This window comes from Rhipicephalus sanguineus, chromosome 10, assembly GCF_013339695.2.
Source record: "Rhipicephalus sanguineus isolate Rsan-2018 chromosome 10, BIME_Rsan_1.4, whole genome shotgun sequence".
Lineage (NCBI taxonomy): Eukaryota > Metazoa > Arthropoda > Arachnida > Ixodida > Ixodidae > Rhipicephalus > Rhipicephalus sanguineus.
Genome location: NC_051185.1, coordinates 20,500,071 through 20,520,540, shown reverse-complemented (window position 1 = coordinate 20,520,540; position 20,470 = coordinate 20,500,071). Strand labels below are relative to the sequence as shown.

The window sequence follows — 20,470 nt, the reverse complement described above, 5'->3', positions numbered from 1 at the left end:
TACCTGAAACCATATGCAGTGAAATCTCGTTGATACGATTCCGTATTATACGTTTTTCGGCCTAATACGTCTTTCCTATTGTTTCCGGCCAAGGTTCACTGGAAATAATGCATTTTCATGTGTTTAATAGGATCACATTTTTGCCCAAAATTGGATAATACGACCGCGAAAGTGGATTATACTGATATATATAGAAATTATACGCTTATTCTTCGGTACACTAGCTCAAACCACGTTCCAACAAGCCACGAACTGCACGTTACAGAGCCGTGAGGCCGCAGCAGCGTCGGTTTTGCGGCATAAAGATGGCTGCCAGGCCCGGCCATTGCGTCCAATGATGATGATTATGCGCCAGGCGATGCACCGCGCCATCTAGTGAAGCGTTTCATTCATATTTCATACGAGTGAAATGTTTCATACGAAAATATACGAATGAATAGGAAAATTCATATCTTCCTCCTATTTTTAAACAATTTGGTAAGTACGATTTTGTACATAATACGTTTTATCTTCCGGTTCTTGTGAAGAACGTATCAGCGGGGTTCCACTGTATCACTGCGACAGTCTCTAAGTTTGCACTAAACCTGCTCAACTACTTATCGTTCTATTTGCAACATTGTAATTATCAAATCATCCTTTTCAGGACTCCAGCGATCATAACGGACTACCGGGCAACAACCTGAGGCCCGGCGACGACAACTATGACATGTCCAGTGACGGAGGTCGGTGAAAGCGTCAATGGCGAAACTGTCACGAATACATAATGTCACCTATGTGATGCAGCAGGCCAGGTCATGTAATGCATTAGGGTTTGTCCTATATGGCGTAAAGATTTAAGTGGTCATTGCGTGTATATGGCTTGAGTTTAGAGACCACAGAACATTGTGCGTCCATATTTCGGTGCTTTACGAGCAGATATCTTGTGAGCGTTATGTAAATATTTATCGATTGTGTATGCGCGTATCAGATATATGCAGTTTAAATGATTGTCTATCTTGTCTTGGTTATACGGAAATCGCTATTCGACTCGGTGCTTTCTTTAGACACAGATGCCTGATTTTGTTTTTCTATACTATCGTGCAAGGGCGTAGCCAAGAGGGGGGGGGGGTTGGGGGGGTTCAAACTCCCCCCGAAAATTTTCAGTTTTGCTGGCGTATATATACGCGCACACATACAAACGCACGCACGAACATACATAAAGTTATGGTTGAACCCCCCCCCCCCGAAAAAAAATTCTGGCTACGCCCCTGTATCGTGCTCATATGCATGAGCATACAAATGTATTCACATAGTACGCCTTCAGTTCTTATCGTTTAACCGGGCACTTTTCTTTAGTGCCATGCCATCTTTTCTTTTATATAGCTAATTGTATTACCATTTGTGTAATTAATGTTTCTCAGTGTTTCTGTAACTTAAAAGAATGCATACAATAATGCCGCCTTCACCTGATTTGGTCTATATTTGAATTAATTTTCGTGTGTAGCTGACTCCCCTACGGTGCTTGAAGGTATTCATAATAAATAAATACATACTACTCCTCAAACATAACTTATAAGAACAATATGCTCTAAAAGAGAATATTCATAGATTCATAGTTAACTGAAGTGTATGTAGGGGCGCAGACCTTTGTGAGGCACATAAGCCTTTAGGCCTCGCCTGCCTCTTGACTTGTCAAGAAAATAAAGACATTGAACTGAACGTGTAACCATTGCTCCAAGAGATTTGCGTAGTGTGTGCCTAGAAATGAGAAACGTATTTAGAGAAACAGTGACCGTTTAACGCGGAGCGTTTCATGAGAACTAAATCGGGATTTCGCTTGACCACTTCTCGGTCAGGGTAAAAAAAAAATTCTTGCCAGCTAGCACCGCAAAAAAAAAAAAAAGTTCCCTAGTAAGACATGAAAGCTATAATAAAAATCTAGTCCTCACGAAATATAAACTCGAAAATTCAATGCGCACGACTACGTCTCAAGCCTACTGTTTGAAGCCCGCTGTATATAGTCACTAAGCCAGCATTAAGCCGGCAACAGCCACTGCTAACTAGCGCTAATATATCAGAACAAATACAGTACACCAGGAAACAACCACTCGCCATTTTCCGTTCACAGATCGCCTTGGCGAAGGGACGCGAGAGGGTAGATTTGCATATGCTCCCGTAAGTAGAGTAATACCACCATAAAGCTAATTTGTCTTCTCCAGAGCTTGTATTGCTATAGCGCAGCTCAGTTTCAGCATGAGTTTGAGCATGAAGTTGAGCACGAATTTAGCGCTCATCCCGGTGCCTGTCTCTTTGCTTCCTTGCTTATGTCCCTTTTCCTCCGTGCTAAAAGTGAGCTGCGCTACAGCAATACAAGAATATGATGCGCCAACTCGCCCAATCAGCAGTGCTTCATGATAAAAGATGGTATGCATGCAAACACAGGCGAATGAGAAAAGTCAGCCAAACAGAGCACGGCGTTTGCGTTGTCCTGGCTTTTCTCTCGCGTCCGTGTCTGCACGCATGCTATCATTTGGCATGAATCCCTACCAGCTAGCTCAGCTTTCTATAACGACAACGTAACTCCACGCAGATTTGCATCACATCATGCATGTACAGTCCGGTCCATTGTTAAAGAGAACACTCAGATTAGCACTTTTCATATTGTTTGCCCCCTAACGGCAAGTGGTTGTGGAATGATTGTTTGCGCACGGCATTAGCCCGTCAAAGGGAGTCAGAACTGTCAACGATCAGTTGTGTTGTGCAAATCTAAGCGACTACGCTTTTGCAAGAGAGCGAAATCCGGACATGCCCTGCACGCAAGTGTTCCCTTTAACAGTGGACCCGTCTGTACATTACCCAGAGAGTCAACTCAGTGCAAAGGACATGCGGAAGATGGAGAAAGAGCTGGAGCGGCTAGAACTGAGCCACCACAAGGACAGCACGGAAAAGAAGAAGAAGACGTTCAAGGGTGCATCGAGTGCCGTCCGGTTCGCCCAGAGACTGTCCCCAAAGACGCAGAGGGGCCGCATACCCCAGGACGGACTGATCAAGGTGAGACCAAATACATGCTGGGGTTGTTAAATCTGAGTTGACTAGGCTACATTAATCGCACGCGTTGTCCAATTCAGCACGAGAAGTGCAAATAGCGGTGAATAATTAAAAAAATATCTTTAATACTGCACAAAGTAAAGCTGTGTTGCTTCTTGTAGTGCATTTCCTTTCTGTCTTTATGCTTGACGTACTGCTGTTTACAAACCTGTTTACAAAACTGAAACACTGGAGTATGTGCGCTTCCAAATTTTGTAATATGGAAGCATTCTTGCCCAGTGTCCTAACCTTTCTACAAATTCTAACCGGCGTGATCTAGAAAATTAATTTAGGCAGCATATGGTGCGGAAAAGAAATGTTGGTTCGACTCCCTCAAAACACTCGCAACAGTCTTCTGTGATCGCGCCTTAACCAACGATTTAACGAAGTATTCTAACTACGCGCCTGCTTAGGTACGAGAAATGAAAGCTGACTACAACACTGACCAGTTAGAAATATGTTGCTATTCTTTGGCTCCGTTAATGTTCAAATAATGTGACTTGTTTACGTTTGGGCGAGGTCTACGCAGCAATCATTGGCTATCAACATTCAGTATGATTATGGGCATCATCTAAATATTCTTAACTTGTGGTTATCTGACTCATCGTTCCAGATCTACCCAACGGAACTAGAGAACGTTCCCGAGTTCAATGGCTTCCGAGAGTGGCTGCACACATTTGAGCTGTACCGTGGCAAGCGAAGTGGCGATGATCTGGACGACCAGAACAGGGTCGTCGGCCTATTCAAGGTATCGTCAACTCACGGTAATACTAATAATTGTCGGAGTTTTATGTCTCAAAACCACAATATGATTATGAGGGACACCATAGAGGAGGGCTCCAGAAATTTTGACCATCTGACGTTCTCTAACGTGCACCTAAATCTAAGTCCACGGGCCTCAAGCATTTCGCCTCCATTTGAAATGCGGCTGCCACGGCCGCGATCAGACCACGCGACGTTCGTGTCAGCAGTAGAGCACCATAACCACAAGACCACCGTGGCGGATGTGTCAACCCAAAGTGTCGATCATTCCTGTTGACTCGTTCACTGACATGCATGGGGAGTTTTTCCTTAACACCGTTTCTTGCTAAGAATGGTTTTTAGCAACCTACCTTTATGCGAATCTGCTTTGTGGTAGTCTTCCGCGGTGGTTCAGCGGTTACGGTGCTCGGCTGCTCACCCGAAGGTCGTGGCCTCGATCGCGGCTGCGGCGGTCTCATTTCAATAGAGGCGAAATGCTAGAGGCCCGTGTACTGTGCGACGTCAGTGCACGTCAAAGAACACAAGATGGTGGAAATTTCCGTAGCCCTCTACTACGGCGTGCCTCATAATCATATCGTCGTTTGGCACGTAAAACTCCAGATATATCACTGTATGGCACGTATGCTGCTGTTTCAAAACCAGTCTACGGTTTCACAAAACATCGTTGTCAGGGCTAAACCTGTAAAAAACGTACTAGTGAAGTAAGGTGTGACAAATTATCATATAAACTATAAAGTACACAAAATAAAAGCTAGAACATTAATTATTTTCAAATACGTGTTCCGTAAGAAGTTGTCACGAACTGTTGCAGAGTAGGGAACAACCCCTCTAAACACAATACTAAGACTGGCTAACGTTCCCTTGCACCACCAAACATTGCCGAACTGTTAGTAATGGTCTGCAGTGGTTAATGTTGCCAAACTGTCTTCCCAATGCTGCCTAGTGTTGGGGTTTTCCAATGTTAACTACTGTCGGCCGCGGTTGGCAGTGCATGGTATCAGTATCTGATGTTTCGCCCGTGCGACAGTTTACCAAACCGAAATCTCGGCGCATTCTTGTTTTACGTAAGATCTTCGTTCGAACGCCGTTTTATTGTTACAATATCGCTTATTAAGTCTTCGTATACTTAATACAGTGCATGTGACTGAGTGAGCCCGCTCACCGAAAACAATGCTGAAACTGCCTGATATATCTCATTCTTATTCTTCCCTATCTTGATAAGGGTTCCCTTCAAGTCTACCGGTTTCCACTGCCCAAGGACATCCAGGACTACACGATAACGGGCGCCGATCCGACGTACGGGCTGTTCCAGGGACTGCCCAGTAACGATCCGATACACGTTCTTATCAGGGTCTACGTCGTCAAGGTGAGCGGCCCCTATCAATCCCTCAAATCTACCGTTACTAAAGAGTCGGAGGATAGGAGAGCTTTTATGACAATTTCGTGAGCTTCGCCAAACTTTTATTTTCTTTCAACTCTGACGTACCTAACAGATTGAAGATAACAAAACCAGAGTGGAGAAATAGTGATGCGAGCTGCCCCCATCGCTGAACTCATAGATAGATTATTGTCAGATTTGTAGATACACCTGCTAGGGCAAATATGCAGATGACCCGGGTTCCTGATACCACGTGATTCAGTTAATCGTCGCCATCCTCGTCGTCACAAATTATTCAGAAAATATCATCGAATTTTTCGATATAAAGCAAGCGAAATTCCTTTGCATGACATTAACTTCGCATGAATTTTTTGCATTACCTTCGCATTAAATTAATGTGCCTATTCCGCGGAACATACGTTTTGTAACTTAGCTAGACCAATCAAATTTGTTACGCAATACACAATTGTATACCTAACGTATAAACGTAGGGTATGAACTCTTTCAATTTATTCGATGCTTTTTTGACGATAGCACGTTTTTGGCTACCTAGCCCTATCATGTTTTATTCCTTTAAAAGAGCAGAACGTACCAACTGTGTTAAAATGATTCAGTTTTGTGCTTCTGTTCCGTTGTCTAATGAAAATCAGGGTCGATTTCCTGTTTCTTGAGAAAGTTCTGCACAGCCCCTCGTACGGTCTACCCATCACACTTTGTAATGCCCGGCAGAGCCCCTGGCCATCATAATAATAACAAAAAACTAATAAGCCGCAAAATGATTACAACTGTCACTTTTGCTAGCGTAGATAGCAAGGAAACAGAACTATCGGTAAATTGCGCGAACCCTGAATTGATTAGTTGCTTTTTGCTTGAAGAGCAAACATTGGAACGCGATACTCGAAGCGTGCGGCTGCTGGTATTGAGCTGACGGTGAGTGCGACAGCATTCGTGACACATGGTGACTGCATCCGGTAGACAATCGTTCAGTCCGTGGTCCTCGATGGTGCCAGCGGAGTGCTGCTTGCCATGGCTTCAAAACACTGCGCTCACGTGCCGCGTCGCGCGAAGTGGCTGGAGTTGGTGGGCGTGCTCCACGAAGGACTGCAGCGCTCCGCCGGCGCCACCGAGAACCACAGAGTGAACGACTGTTTACCGGATACAGTCACCATACGTCACGACCACTGTCGCCCTCACCGTCAGGCTCACTGCCAGCAGCCACGCGCTCCAAGCATCACGTTCCAATCGCCGATCACTACATGTTAAAATAAAAATGATGCATACAAATGGGTAATGCAATTTATCAAAACTTCCTACCCAAGGCGACCGATTTGCATCCAGCGGATATGAATGGCAAAGCGGATCCCTACATCGTCATCAACCTGGGAAGCAAGAGGAACAGCGATAAGGAAAACTACGTGTCAAAGCAACTTAATCCAGTGTTCGGAAAGTGAGTACCTTTTTTTTTGTATCTAGAAGATGATATAACTCCTCATTAACTCCGAGTTCGGCTTCCAACTGCAAAACGGACATATCGAGTGTAGAAATAGAGTTTCAACTCGTCTTCACGGGTATACGTACACTTTCAAGGTGTATCTGTTTGTACCTCAACAGTATTGAAGAACTGGGACTAAATGCGTAAGTGTTCGTCTACGTGCCTATTAAGGCGAAAGCCTTAGATGCGTCATCAAACGCGAAAATTGACCGGCGGCGTCCCGAGTCGGCGGCGCCAACACGAATGTTGCAAAAAATCATAATCACGAGATGACGTCACCATATGACGTCATCACGAAGTCGAGAAACCTCAAAATTTGTGGCGTCATCATGACGTCACCATTACGTGACGTCCCGTGGTGACGTCACCACATGGCATCGTTGCTTGGTCAAAGGTGGGTCACGGAGGCAGGGCAAAACAAGGCGAGGTGCAGAAAGCTTGCAATGCCTCTGAGTCGTCTTAGACAAATGTATAAGGGACCGTGCGAGTTTTTCTTTTTTTTGTATCGTTTTATGCTTGCTAACTGCTTTGCGATGGCAACTATTACGCAAGGGAAGAGGAGTACCTAGAAGAGGAGTATGATGCAAGAAAAGAGGAGTACGACTGGTTTAAAATAACAGGTGCACGATTAAGAGTACTGTGCACTCGACTAATGGAGAGCTGTGCGCAGCTGCCCCCAGCCCAAGAAGTCGTGCTGTGAGTTTAGAAACTAAAGTGGTTGCGATTTACAGTACATTGTACTCTACTACAGGACAGCAGTAAGCCGCCCCAGATCCTGTACATTCAACAACTCACAGGGTACTTTATGCAGACACCTAAGACGACTGGAAGGCGAAAGCCGTCTTTTTCTTCTCAGTCGATGTACCGTTCCTGCGCCGCCATCCTCCAAAAGCTTTCTGAAGCTAATGCGGTTTTGCATTGCCTCCAGGATCGGAGGCACCTCGCCTGGTTTCGCACTGCCTCCGTGATGGGCCCACCATTGACCAAGCTAAGGTGCATAAGATGACGTCACAAATTCTGGCGATCTGTGACGTCATCACGTGATGATTACTTTTCGCATCACTCGTGTGGACGCCGACAGGAGGAGCCGACGTGGGACACCGGTCAATTTTCGCGTTTGATGAGGCATCTAGGCTTTCGCCTTAAGAAGTGTGTTTAACATAAAAGGTGAACGGTCTAGAATGCCATTTGAACTCTACTATAGGAGAGCAGTATGCAGTCTCTAATGCTCGCACAAACCGGAGCAGCGAATTCTATAAGCTGTGTTTAGAAAACAAACAAGCAACGCTGTAAGTAATATGCGGTGACCCTAAGAGTTACTCTACTTTGACGTTTACTTTAGCTAAAACTAGTACACTTTACGCTGTTACAAAACTGAACGGTTATCGTGCAGCATGATGAAAGAAGGACTGCTTACAATTTTTTAAGCTATCGTAATTGCTGGATCCATCTATAACGTACTTTTCGGGAATTTTGCTATTTTTAGGCAGGAGCGCAAGGCCGCTCTATTTCGGCGAGTCTAAGGGCCCGCTCACGCTAGCGGCACGGCAGCTCGCCGTCTGCCGTTTTCCGTTCTCAGGCTGCCGTGCGCAAGCGATTTCGTTCGCGCACGTCAGCCGTTCTTTGCCGTTGGAAGAATCGGTCCGAGACCCATTTTCGTGCCGTTCTGCGGCTGCCGGAGACCACCGTGGCCAATCAGCGACGGAGGAGCGGTTGCCATGACTACGGCGCGCCGCGTCGTCTGCTTTCGGCTTTCCGCGTCATGTGCGTCTGCCGCGGGACGCTTCGAGCTGCTTGCTTTCTGCTCCCCGTTTTTCAAGCTATAGAAGTGCGCATGTCGTTCGTGTCATTGCCAGGCATGGTTCCAGCAGTCAATAGAGCCTTTTAGTCTGCCCGGCATTAAAAAAAGCGTCGCGTACAACCAAATAAAGTGTCCCCAAGCTGGCGCGAGGTCAAGTGACGCCAGCTATGGAGGATTAGAAGCAACTAACAAACGCGTAATCTATGTCCTCCGAGCATTCGGAAGCGGCCATCTCGACTCGCTAAGCCTACAGCATCGATTATTTGACTACGGCTCTCAAAAATGGGGCCGAATTGGAACGAATACATTGCTGTCGAAGCTTAAAGGGACCCTGAAACGGTTTTGACGATTTTGTACGAACACATTGAGCCGGTAGAGCAAGTCCTAAGGATCATTTACAGACCGATTTAAGCTCTGTGCATAAACTGTGTAATTTATTACAAAGCTCTAAAGCTGCGAATCGCCACCGATCACAGCGGCTCAGCCAAACGCGTTTTCGAACCGCCCACTTGCAGTGCGCGTCGTATTGGAAGCGCGACGTCACGCAGGCGGCTGATCTGATTGGATATGTCCAGTACACGTCACTGAACCTCCTGTGGGCAGCGAGCGTCGTCTGCCTGTGTTACAACGTACTCCGTGTTGACGTGAGCTGAGCGACAGTGTTTATCTCGAGGTTTCTTTTCTTGGACATAATTAATTGCCCTAGCCTTGTTGTGTACCACGTATCTAGCAATTTCTAGCAATTGGTGACTTGCAAAGCTGCGACATCGTGCAATGTTCGTGAGGCATCTGGCGAGCGTTATCTCTTCAGCTCGTCGCTGCAATGAGCGTCGCGCTCTCGCTATCCGTTCAACGCCACGATCCACGTTTTTGTGGCTTAACTTCACCCCTGAAGACACAACCACATTGCCCGAGTTTACGCTTATCGGTGATCGTTCTCGAATTATTTCTGTTTGTCCGCATGCTTTTGCAGATTGTCGCCGTACAGGAGAATAAAATAAGATCTGCTGGTAGTGTGGCGGCACCTGTCGGAGCAGATATCAACCACTCCGCGAGCTTCGTCTTTGTTGGGCCTCCGAGATTGCGCGCAACCCGTCGGCGCACAATATCTGAGACCATGACTGGGCGAAGCTCAAACCGTGCGCTCATGAGAGCGCTGCGATCGCCGGCGATGTCTGGGTGTCTGTGAGTTGAGGGTGCAAGGCAGTGGTGAGGAGAAGGGTATAGATATAAATTCCGTAGCGGCCTTGGTACACGGTGCGTCGCTTAATTTCTGGTGCGAATGATTTGGGGATGCTCCTGCCTAAACGCTGACAAAACTTCAAAAAACCGTTTCATGGTCCCTTTAAGGGCATGAGTCTAAAGCAAATGGAAGCATCAGTTCAGAGCTTACACGCTACAGAGCGCACGGCGGCCACTTGATAGATTCGAGGCGGACGACAACCGCTTTTGACACTGCGGCCATGTTTTTCGGAGGCTTGCCGGCGTAGCTTGCCGTGCAAGTTGGACAGCTCTCGCGCGTGCGGCGACGGCGGACGTTCTGCGGCAGCGTGCCGTTGCTGTGGACTTGCCGCTAGCGTGAGCGGGCCTTAACAGACGGCTGCCGCTGGCTCTTGTTGCGGCCAAGGCTTGCGGCATGTGTTGGATAATGATGGCCAATGTCGGCTATTCTTTTCATACCCTGTTTAAACTGAACGGAGCGTTTACTTTAAAAGAAATTCATGCAGAATCTCCTTCGGGAGTTGTCTCAGTGATGCGTAAGAATTGCTTCTTAATTGTAGGTAGCGGCTGTCCCCGGCACACCACTTTCGGGCGCCATTGGCATGGCCTCTTTCATCTTCCCTCTGTACTCGCGGGCAACATTTTTTTTTTTTGGCAAATAACCTTCGTATGTACTCCTACGCGAAGTAGTACGGTTTGGCGCATGTGTCGTACCCCTTGGTCGCACCGCTGTGGAAAGTGATGGCTTCGCGCAATCAGCGTTGCATACCGACGCGACGCCGCTTAGCGTTTGAAGTTCAAAAACGCAAAGTGGCAACGTATAAAGTGAGATACGTACAAATATCGCATTGGTGTGTGTGTGCTGCGTCCTGTCTCAAAGAGCCACATGTAGGAAATAAAGACATATTTTTTTATATCTCAGGTAGACAATACGGACGCAGTTGTGGAACTACGTTCATTTGGCGTTAGGATACGCTCGAATTGGCTCTGAAACCGTCGTTTCGTTGCCAAGAAAAGTTTATCCGCGAAGGTAGCACTCCTCAGCGTCTCGTATCACGGCCGCTACATAAAAAAATGGTGCCTCCTGTTGCGTCTCAACGCCGTCAATGGGCGAGCGCGTCTCGACTGAGTTGACAGTCCACCTCTTTCATTTTCCTGTGCTACCCCCTACCGTTTTGGTAGGGGTTTGGTAGGGGCCGAGATAACCGGTATTGTCAGAAGCAAAGCCTCCGAGATCAGAAGCCGTTTCGCAACTTTTCCGCTAGGGGAGGGCGCATGCGCCGGGGCGTCGTGAAAAAGGCGTGTTGCGGCCGCTGTTTTTGGTGAGCACGCCACTGTTCCGGTACATAAGGCAGACTCCGGTTTGTGCTAGAATGTGGTTTCCTCGGGCTTTATACGTGTTCGTGTGCTTTTTCGTGTGCTTTTTTTGTGGGATCGCGTGTGTGAGCAGGTTGCCTCGCGTTTCCTGTGACTGGGTACGGTTCTTTGGTGTGCGCGCATTCTGGCAGACTGTTTTTTTTTCTCTATCGTTGCAATGCCGAAAAGTGTTGTTTGCCGCTGTGCAACTAGAGCGCTATAACAGACGCTACTGCGAAGTGTCACGAATCTACAGCGTCGGGAAACGTGACTGAAGTGATCCAACATGAGATATAGGAAATGGCTTGTTTCAGATGGCAGCGTTTGGTAACATTTTGTTCAAACCGCACCCCTCTCCCACTTCAACTTTTTTTTTTGTCCCGGCCCTGGCGGGGACTAAATTTCGTAACTGCGGACCGCTAGCTGAGGTGACTTTTAAACCCCAGCTGTAGGCCGTGAAAAACCACGTTAGGTGCAGAAAGCTTGCCGAGGGGGGCGGGCGAGGATCAATACCTCGACTGCGAAGAAAAAGAAGACGATGGCTTAGGCGAATGCGTTTTTTATCTGAGTTGTTTATCTCCTAAATGCGGCGATCGGCTCATGTGACAGAGATACGGACGGAAAGTTTTCTCGTTGAGTCGGCACAGAAATGCTTACGCGTTTCAAAACTTACGCAGAACTATACTGCAATAGCTTTCTTTATCTGTGAATACGCGCCATGACTGGTTGGAGTGGTGATGTCGCAGGTGCTTCGAAATGGAGGCGACCTTCCCGCAGGACTCGCTACTGAACGTGCAGATCTACGACTGGGACTTGCTGGGCAGCGACGACCTTATTGGAGAGACGAAGATCGACCTCGAGAACCGATTCTACAGCCGCCACAGGGCCACCTGTGGAATACCGCGCAGATACGAGACGTGAGCCAGATTTGATTGATTGATTGATTGATTGATTGATTGATTGATTGATTGATTGATTGATTGATTGATTGATTGATTGATTGATTGATTGCCAAGGCGAGAGCTGTTAGGCCTCCATGAAAGTGTATTCGTTGGCATCATTTTGAAAGTATTTCGCTGACATCAATTCTTGTGCATGCAACGATAGCACGTTAGAACTAACGCGGCAATTATTGTAACCAATAGAAGCACATACGTAAGTTCACAGATATATACAGGCTTGAATGTTTTCCCGATTCAGCGTGTTAGTGAGTGAGTGTTTAGGCGTGGCATATCTCAAAAGTAAAGCACTGGGCTCTCTAAAGACCAAACAAATGATGGTACGTACGTGTGACATACGAGGGCTATGAGGTTAAGCGAATAATTTTAAGAGGGGTGCGGTGACAGCTAAAGGTGTCATTGCTGTCACACGCAGCAGCCGGTAGATTACTTATTTCCCTGAATTTATCCGCACGTTCGTCATGTATCCATCGCTGCGGATTTGCGCACTGAGTCTTTTTTCTAGTCTACCAAGTCCCCAGAAAGCCGCACGTTATATGACAGAAACTTATTCAAAGATCTCACAAAGGTTTTGGATGTGATATGTACCTTATCTGTCTTCATCTGAAGCCAACTTGGGGAAGGAGGAGGAGGAAGAAACTTTATTCAGAAAAAAAAAATAAAATGCAGGCAGTTTGGTCGGGCCCTCAGTCCAGGGCTCCGCTGGCACGAGCGGCTCGCTGGACCTGGTCAAGCAAAGCTATTTGGCTCTGCTTGTCCTCGTGCGCAAGCCATGCCTCCCACTGCCTGTGAAACATGCGTGGTTGGGGAATGAGTTAGTTAATGCCTCTTGAAAGAAATGCAAGCTAGTTTAAATAATTTTTCTTGCTGAAAGATCAAACACTCGACGACGAAATTCTACATTAGAGACTAAGGGAAATAACCTGAAATTACAGGTGTTAGGCAGGTCGTGTCATGCAATAAGTAGTGAGACAGTAACTGGAGCTCTATTAGGTTGGCACGATGACCGTGCGCGCGGAAACGGGAACACAGCCCAGAGCTTAATTAGTTGGCATATCGGGATGAGATTGAAAACTTGTAGGCAGAGCATGAAATCCGGGAATGCGGGATGGAGGCACTAGGAGATTTTAGTTTCAATTCTTTTTTCATTTCATTAGTTATATCGTTAGTTATAGTTAGAGTGTTAGCCATATTGCTCACCATGACCGTAGGTAGGCCGATCATGAAGAAGAGTGCGAAAATTTAGACATTTATTCATTTCCATTTTCTGGGCAGATGAGTCTGGGGCAGAACATAATTGCACAATGATGTTATGTATATGATATAATAATAATAATATCTGGGGTTTAACGTCCCAAAACCACGATATGATTATGAGAGACGCCGTAGTGGAAGGCTCCGGAAATTTCGACCACCTGGGGTTCTTTAACGTGCACCTAAATCTAAGCACACGGGCCTCAAACATTGTCGCCTCTATGTATATGTCACAAACGATCGCGTTATAAAGCGCGCGCGAGGCCGCTTTCAAACTGCTACGAGACAGAACGGCGCGAACCGCTCGCCAAGAAGTGCGAAAAGACGAAAAAACAAGCATCAAAAGACGCCGGCGCGCCGCATCCTCCTCACCCAATCGAGCCAGGCGCAGACGACGCGATCAAACGTCCGGCAAATCCTAGATGTTTCTGGAAGGAAAGGGGGACGCATCCGCGCGCGATGCCGTCGCGATTCGAACATACGAGAAAGCTCTCGCCCTTTCCCCAGGCTTAGCTGTACTGCACGCAGAAGAAACATCTCGACGCTTCTAGAACCCAGGGGAGAAGAGATAAAAGCGTGCAATGGACGGTAGTGAAGTAGGGCAGTCAGTGAGAGAGTCGAGACAGGAGTCGAGAAGTCAGTCAGTGAAGGGAGTCGGCAAGTCAGTGAGAGCGAAGTCGAGACCGGAGTGCGCGAGTCAGTCGGCCCGGTGATGGTGAAGTTACGCTAAGTGTGGCTCCGTTAGCCAAAGAAGACGTGTTTATGATGGTGTGCGGTCAATCGCTCGTGGATCTGGAAGAATCCGATGACGACGCCGTGTGAGCCGTGACAAGTCACGACGACGGTTGAGCTACGACGATCAACGCTGGAGCTGGCGTGAGTGTTTCCTTGAAGAGAAGCATTCGTTTACCGTCCAAGTATTGTGGACTGGATACGCCACTATCTATTCAGGACTTTAACGGTCATTGAATAGTTTAATGCATGTGATTGCATTTGTTGCGTGTGATCTGTTTGGTTAGCTCCCGTTGTGTAAACACTATCTGAGTTATATTGTGAAGTTGTAACTGGTACCAGCCGAGTGTGCACGTGTTTGTGTTATTTGTATTGCCTTAACGGAGAATATATTTCGTTTTCGTTTGTGTTATCGACTCTCGGCTCTGACTCGGTCTTTGGACCACAACCGGCGTTCGCTGGCGCGCCAAAGGACCAACTCTAAATTGTCCGCGCTTTCGTGGTGCGTTTTCGGAGGGCCTTGACGCCAGCCCTTAGAATCCGCCCGGCGATCGCCATCCCCATTAACGGGATCAGTGACAATTATTCTGGCGTCCGCGACACAGGACCTTTTTGGTGCAAAAGTGTGTCCAAAGTAGGGAGAAAGAGCCTTGAGACGTTGATAGTGCTTGCGAACGATTTTGAGTGTTGCACCGCGTTCTCGCTAACCTGTGTGCAGAGAGTGTTTTTGAATTCGAAGTTAGGCAGAGATTTTGTGCACGCGGCTAGGTTTTGTTTGACGGGCATCATGGATCTCGAGAAGTTAGTTGCCCTTGGTGAGAAGATGGGTTTGTCTGGGGCCGAACTACGGAAGTGGGTCAGCCAAAAGGAAAAAGAAGAAAGAGAAAGAGTTAAGGAAGAAAAAGCAGCAGAGCTCGAGAAAGAGAGGCTAGCAGCTGAGAGGGAGAAAGAAGAAAGAGAGGCGCAGATGGCTGAGAGGGAAAGGCAACGGCAGCACGAATTGGAACTCGAACGGCTCCGTTTGCAGCAGCGCATAGAGACTCCCGTGCAAGCTAGAGTGGAGAGCAGTGAAAGGGAAGATCATAGCTTCCGATTGAACCCAAGCAAACTGCTTGTGGCGTTTGATGAGAGAAAAGATGACCTTGATGCATACCTGCACAGGTTTGAGACGATAGCTAGAAGCCAAAATTGGCCGGAGCAGCAATGGGCAACAGCTTTGAGCACTTGTTTGAGTGGCGAAGCGCTCAGTGTGTACGGTAGGCTGACACCTACCGATGCAGCTAATTACACGAAAGTGAAAGCTGCTTTGCTGAAGCGATTTCGATTCACTGTGGAAGGCTTCCGCGATCGGTTCTGTACGGGAAAGCCAGCTGATGGCGAGACGGCAACGCAGTATGCTGCGCGGCTCAGCCATTATTTTGACAGGTGGATCGAACTTTCAGAGACGGCACAGGAGTACGGGGAGCTTAGAGAGCTTTTAATCAGAGAGCAATTTCTCACCAGTTGCCACCCGAGCCTGTCGCTGTATCTGAAAGAGAGGAAAGCTAAATCGCTCGAGGATATGCTTGAGTTGGCCGATCAATTCTTGGAAGCGCAAGGTGGCACGAATCTGGCCAAAGTGAAAAAGGAAGTTCACGAGGAGTCGAAGAAATCGGCACCTGAAGAAAACAAGCGTGCACCAGAGAGTGTTCCGCGATGCTTTCTGTGTAACCGCGTGGGTCATCGCGCTAACAGCTGTCGGACCAACTTCTCACGCCCCAGTGTGATGAAGTGTTTTAAATGTGGTCAGACTGGGCACAAAGCAGACGCATGTCGAAGTGATGTGAGTAAAGTCCACCAAGCAGCTTGTGCGTATGCCCCGCCAAACGAGGAAACAGAAGCGATCAAAGATGAATTGGCCGATGTGAAAAGCGGGAAGAAGATGGATTTCATTGGTGCTGCGGTGACAACAGACACAAAGAAAGAAATGCCGACAGTTAAGGGGAAGGTTGGTGGAAAGGAAGTCACAGTACTAAGAGATAGTGGATGCACTACTGTGATCGTACGAAAGAAATTGGTCCGAGAGAGTGACTTCACAGGCAATTCCACCCCGGTTCGCTTGCTTGATAGTTCCATTCGAATGCTTCCCGAAGCCAAGATTGAGGTTGAGACCCCTTACTTCAGCGGGAGAGTTACTGCCCTGTGCATGGATAACCCCCTGTTTGACCTAATCGTGGGAAACATCGACGGAGCTCGAGGGCCATACGATCCTGAACGTTTGGGAGAAGCCCCGAAGATGGAGCCCTCGTCAGTTCGGGAACCGCGACAAAAAGGAAGCGCGGAAGGGAATCCCATGAAGGATGCCGCCCGGGCTCAAATTGAGGCCGAGGTATCACGGAATATCAGTGAGGAAGCTCCAACGGTCACTGTACCGCCTGTGACGACGCGCAGAAGTCGGCAAAGCACCGCGAACGTTCTAATGAACGCGACCACGCCTTGCCGGTGTCGAATGTTTCGACGGCAGCAGAGACGTCCCCTCCGGCACCGTCAAATGGAACGGCTCGCAAGAAAAGGAAGAAGAACAAAAAGAGAGCGAGCGAGCACCGAAAGAAGGGGCGCAAGCGTGAGTCTATTTGAGCAGGACAGGGTGTTGGAATTGAATTTGTTTGAAGTGTTTTGAGTTTGAAAGTGTGTTGTATTATTATACCCAGTGTCGAATGTGTATGGCTAGTGAGCCCAAGTGTTACTTGCGTTATTTTATGTGTAGAATGCTATTGATATAACTGTATAAGCGTTGTAAATGAAGAGCTTTGTTTTGTGCGTTCGCATTGTTTTATACGAAAGCTATGTTGGTGTTTTGTACTTATGTACTTGTGTTTATCTTTGATATGTTGTGACATTGAAATGCCCTGTGAATTGCATTGAGAGTTTTATTGTGAATGTGACGCGCATTGTGTGTGGACTGAGTTATGGACTCTGTATGTGGGACATTTTTGGATGTGTATGTGCGCGCTCGTTTGTGTTGTTTGAATATTATGTGATAATATTCTTGAAGTGGGGGGCAGTGTCACAAACGATCGCGTTATAAAGCGCGCGCGAGGCCGCTTTCAAACTGCTACGAGACAGAACGGCGCGAACCGCTCGCCAAGAAGTGCGAAAAGACGAAAAAACAAGCATCAAAAGACGCCGGCGCGCCGCATCCTCCTCACCCAATCGAGCCAGGCGCAGACGACGCGATCAAACGTCCGGCAAATCCTAGATGTTTCTGGAAGGAAGGGGGGACGCATCCGCGCGCGATGCCGTCGCGATTCGAACATACGAGAAAGCTCTCGCCCTTTCCCCAGGCTTAGCTGTACTGCACGCAGAAGAAACATCTCGACGCTTCTAGAACCCAGGGGAGAAGAGATAAAAGCGTGCAATGGACGGTAGTGAAGTAGGGCAGTCAGTGAGAGAGTCGAGACAGGAGTCGAGAAGTCAGTCAGTGAAGGGAGTCGGCAAGTCAGTGAGAGCGAAGTCGAGACCGGAGTGCGCGAGTCAGTCGGCCCGGTGATGGTGAAGTTACGCTAAGTGTGGCTCCGTTAGCCAAAGAAGACGTGTTTATGATGGTGTGCGGTCAATCGCTCGTGGATCTGGAAGAATCCGATGACGACGCCGTGTGAGCCGTGACAAGTCACGACGACGGTTGAGCTACGACGATCAACGCTGGAGCTGGCGTGAGTGTTTCCTTGAAGAGAAGCATTCGTTTACCGTCCAAGTATTGTGGACTGGATACGCCACTATCTATTCAGGACTTTAACGGTCATTGAATAGTTTAATGCATGTGATTGCATTGGTTGCGTGTGATCTGTTTGTTTAGCTCCCGTTGTGTAAACACCATCTGAGTTATATTGTGAAGTTGTAACTGGTACCAGCCGAGTGTGCACGTGTTTGTGTTATTTGTATTGCCTTAACCGAGAATATATTTCGTTTTCGTTTGTGTTATCGACTCTCGGCTCTGACTCGGTCTTTGGACCACAACCGGCGTTCGCTGGCGCGCCAAAGGACCAACTCTAAATTGTCCGCGCTTTCGTGGTGCGTTTTCGGAGGGCCTTGACGCCAGCCCTTAGAATCCGCCCGGCGATCGCCATCCCCATTAACGGGATCAGTGACAGTATATGATACTGACAATAATAATTACAAGATAATAATTATGATGACAGTTCATTCAGAAATGTCCCGCTGCTGCTCTTGGCGAAGATGGTAGCGCAATATAAGGCACACGAACAAAAAGACGAAACGGGATGATGTGCTTATCACCTGCTCCTTTTACCACCCCCATCTGGTACCCTTTGATCACGCTACAGTTACAGGTGATAATAATGATGATGACGACGACTATAATGACGAGTGACCAAGGAAATTTCGGTTATCTTCTTATGTATTTTTTAAACTAATTCTGGATGTACATGTCGCGCCATCCCTCGGTGGTGGCCGGGCACCCCACCGTAACTGCAGTATGGGAAGCACCAAAAAAAAATCATATCTCAGGAACAAAGTACGATATTGAAAGCGACTCTCACTTTCTGATACTAAAGAACCACTAGGAAAGAAGATTAGTTTTAAGGGCTCGTTTTTCTTTGTTAGACACAGTATTAATGAGAGCTAACAGACAGCAATGCGAAGGAAAGAAACCACTAGAACATTTTAGGCATATTTCCAAGAACGTGCCACAAAGCGCCTACCTTCCCCGGTCATTTGAAAGTTTTACCACACGTTCTGTGAGAGCTTCCTCAATTTAGACCCATTTCGACCTCTTTCAACTTCGACTTCAAAGCCCAGAGAAAAGATTCCAAGAAAGACTCCCGGTTTTAGATTGGCTGAGAAGCGTTCTTTCAATTGATATGCTGCATTATTGTGTAGCTAAATTCATGCAACTCCCTCGGTAGTTTTTGTCGGCCTTGTTCTTGTTGTTTTCAAAGTACACATTTCTTTCTACATTGTATCGGGGTGTGTCGGAAGAGCTCGCGGTTCTGACAATGTTTTTTAGTGCAATGCTCGGGAGCGGGATGCGGGAGAGCGAGACGAAGAGGGTGCTTAAATGCCTCAATGAGTCCGCCTCGCCACTGGTGCGGGCAGCGCGCGCGCAATGTTACCTTCTGTTCTGGCATCTGGTGGCAGCTTCCTCAACTACGTCAATGTCCCCAATTCCTGACCAAGTTTTCTTTCATTACATTTATTGTTATTTATGTGCAATTTTACGCTAAATAACATTTCGTATTAGCCAAGTTATGTCGCCTTCGTTCGTAATTATATTGTTCCTATTTTAATCTGTCAAATCTTATTGTATAATGAGCCCTCGTGGTCCACACTGAATTTTTTCTTGCCTTTTCGGCTTGTTTTGTTGTACGACATCTAATGTAATATTAATTTACATTCCCGTATATGCAACCATAACACTCTTTCTAGTTCTTATTACTGTATATATATGTATACACATTCTCCTTGTTTTCAAATTGCTTTACATATTTTAAATATTTTATTGCGTTACCACCCTTGCGCAATGCCTTTAAGGCCTGCCAGGTACATATAAATAAGTAAATACGTAATGATCGCAGATACGGCCCGAACCAATGGCGAGACCCCCTGAGACCGAGCCAGGTGCTGGCTAAACTGTGCCGGGACACCAAGCTGGACGGTCCGCACTTCTCGCCGAATCGAGTCAAAGTGGGCAGCAAGACGTTCGTGTTCCGTTCGGACTACGAGGACGAAGGTGAGACCGGTTAGCCTCGTCGTCTTAATCTCGACTAACACATGTTACGTTGAACGAGACCAACACATCAGCTAAAAAAGATTAGGAGCCTTTCCCCTATCGGGAAAATGGCGGCTATCTATCTATCTATCTATCTATCTATCTATCTATCTATCTATCTATCTATCTATCTATCTATCTATCTATCTATCTATCTATCTATCTATCTATCTATCTATCTATCTATCTATCTATCTATCTATCTATCTATCTATCTATCTATCTATCTATCTATCTATCTATCTATCTATCTATCTATCTATCTATCTATCTATCTATGCTATCTATCTATCTATCTATCTATCTATCTATCTATCTATCTATCTATCTATCTATCTATTCTATCTATCTGTCTATCTATCTGTCTGTCTTCTGTCTGTCTGTCTGTCTGTCTGTCTGTCTGTCTGTCTGTCTGTCTGTCTGTCTGTCTGTCTGTCTGTCTGTCTCTCATGCGCAATGCTCCCTCCTAACATTTTTGTTCCTCCATGCCGGGAATTGACCTTCACTCGCATGCTTAGCAGCGCAACACTTCAGTCGCTACAGGCAACAACGACGGCCATGCGTTCATATCCAGGCGCAATGAAATGTCACGTGAATCCCACTCACTTCGTCTAAATATCAGGTCGATGCTTATAGCAGCCCAAACGCTTCAGACAATCGTTAGAGAGACTACAAAAGGCAA

General features: G+C 47.0%; 1 protein-coding gene across 1 annotated transcript in view; it reads right to left on the bottom strand.

The window, feature by feature from the left end:
• The window catches only part of LOC119372391 (otoferlin), a 132,804-nt gene that overhangs the window by 62,341 nt on the left and 49,993 nt on the right, over nt 1–20,470 (bottom strand). The gene's annotated exons all lie outside the window — the stretch shown is intronic.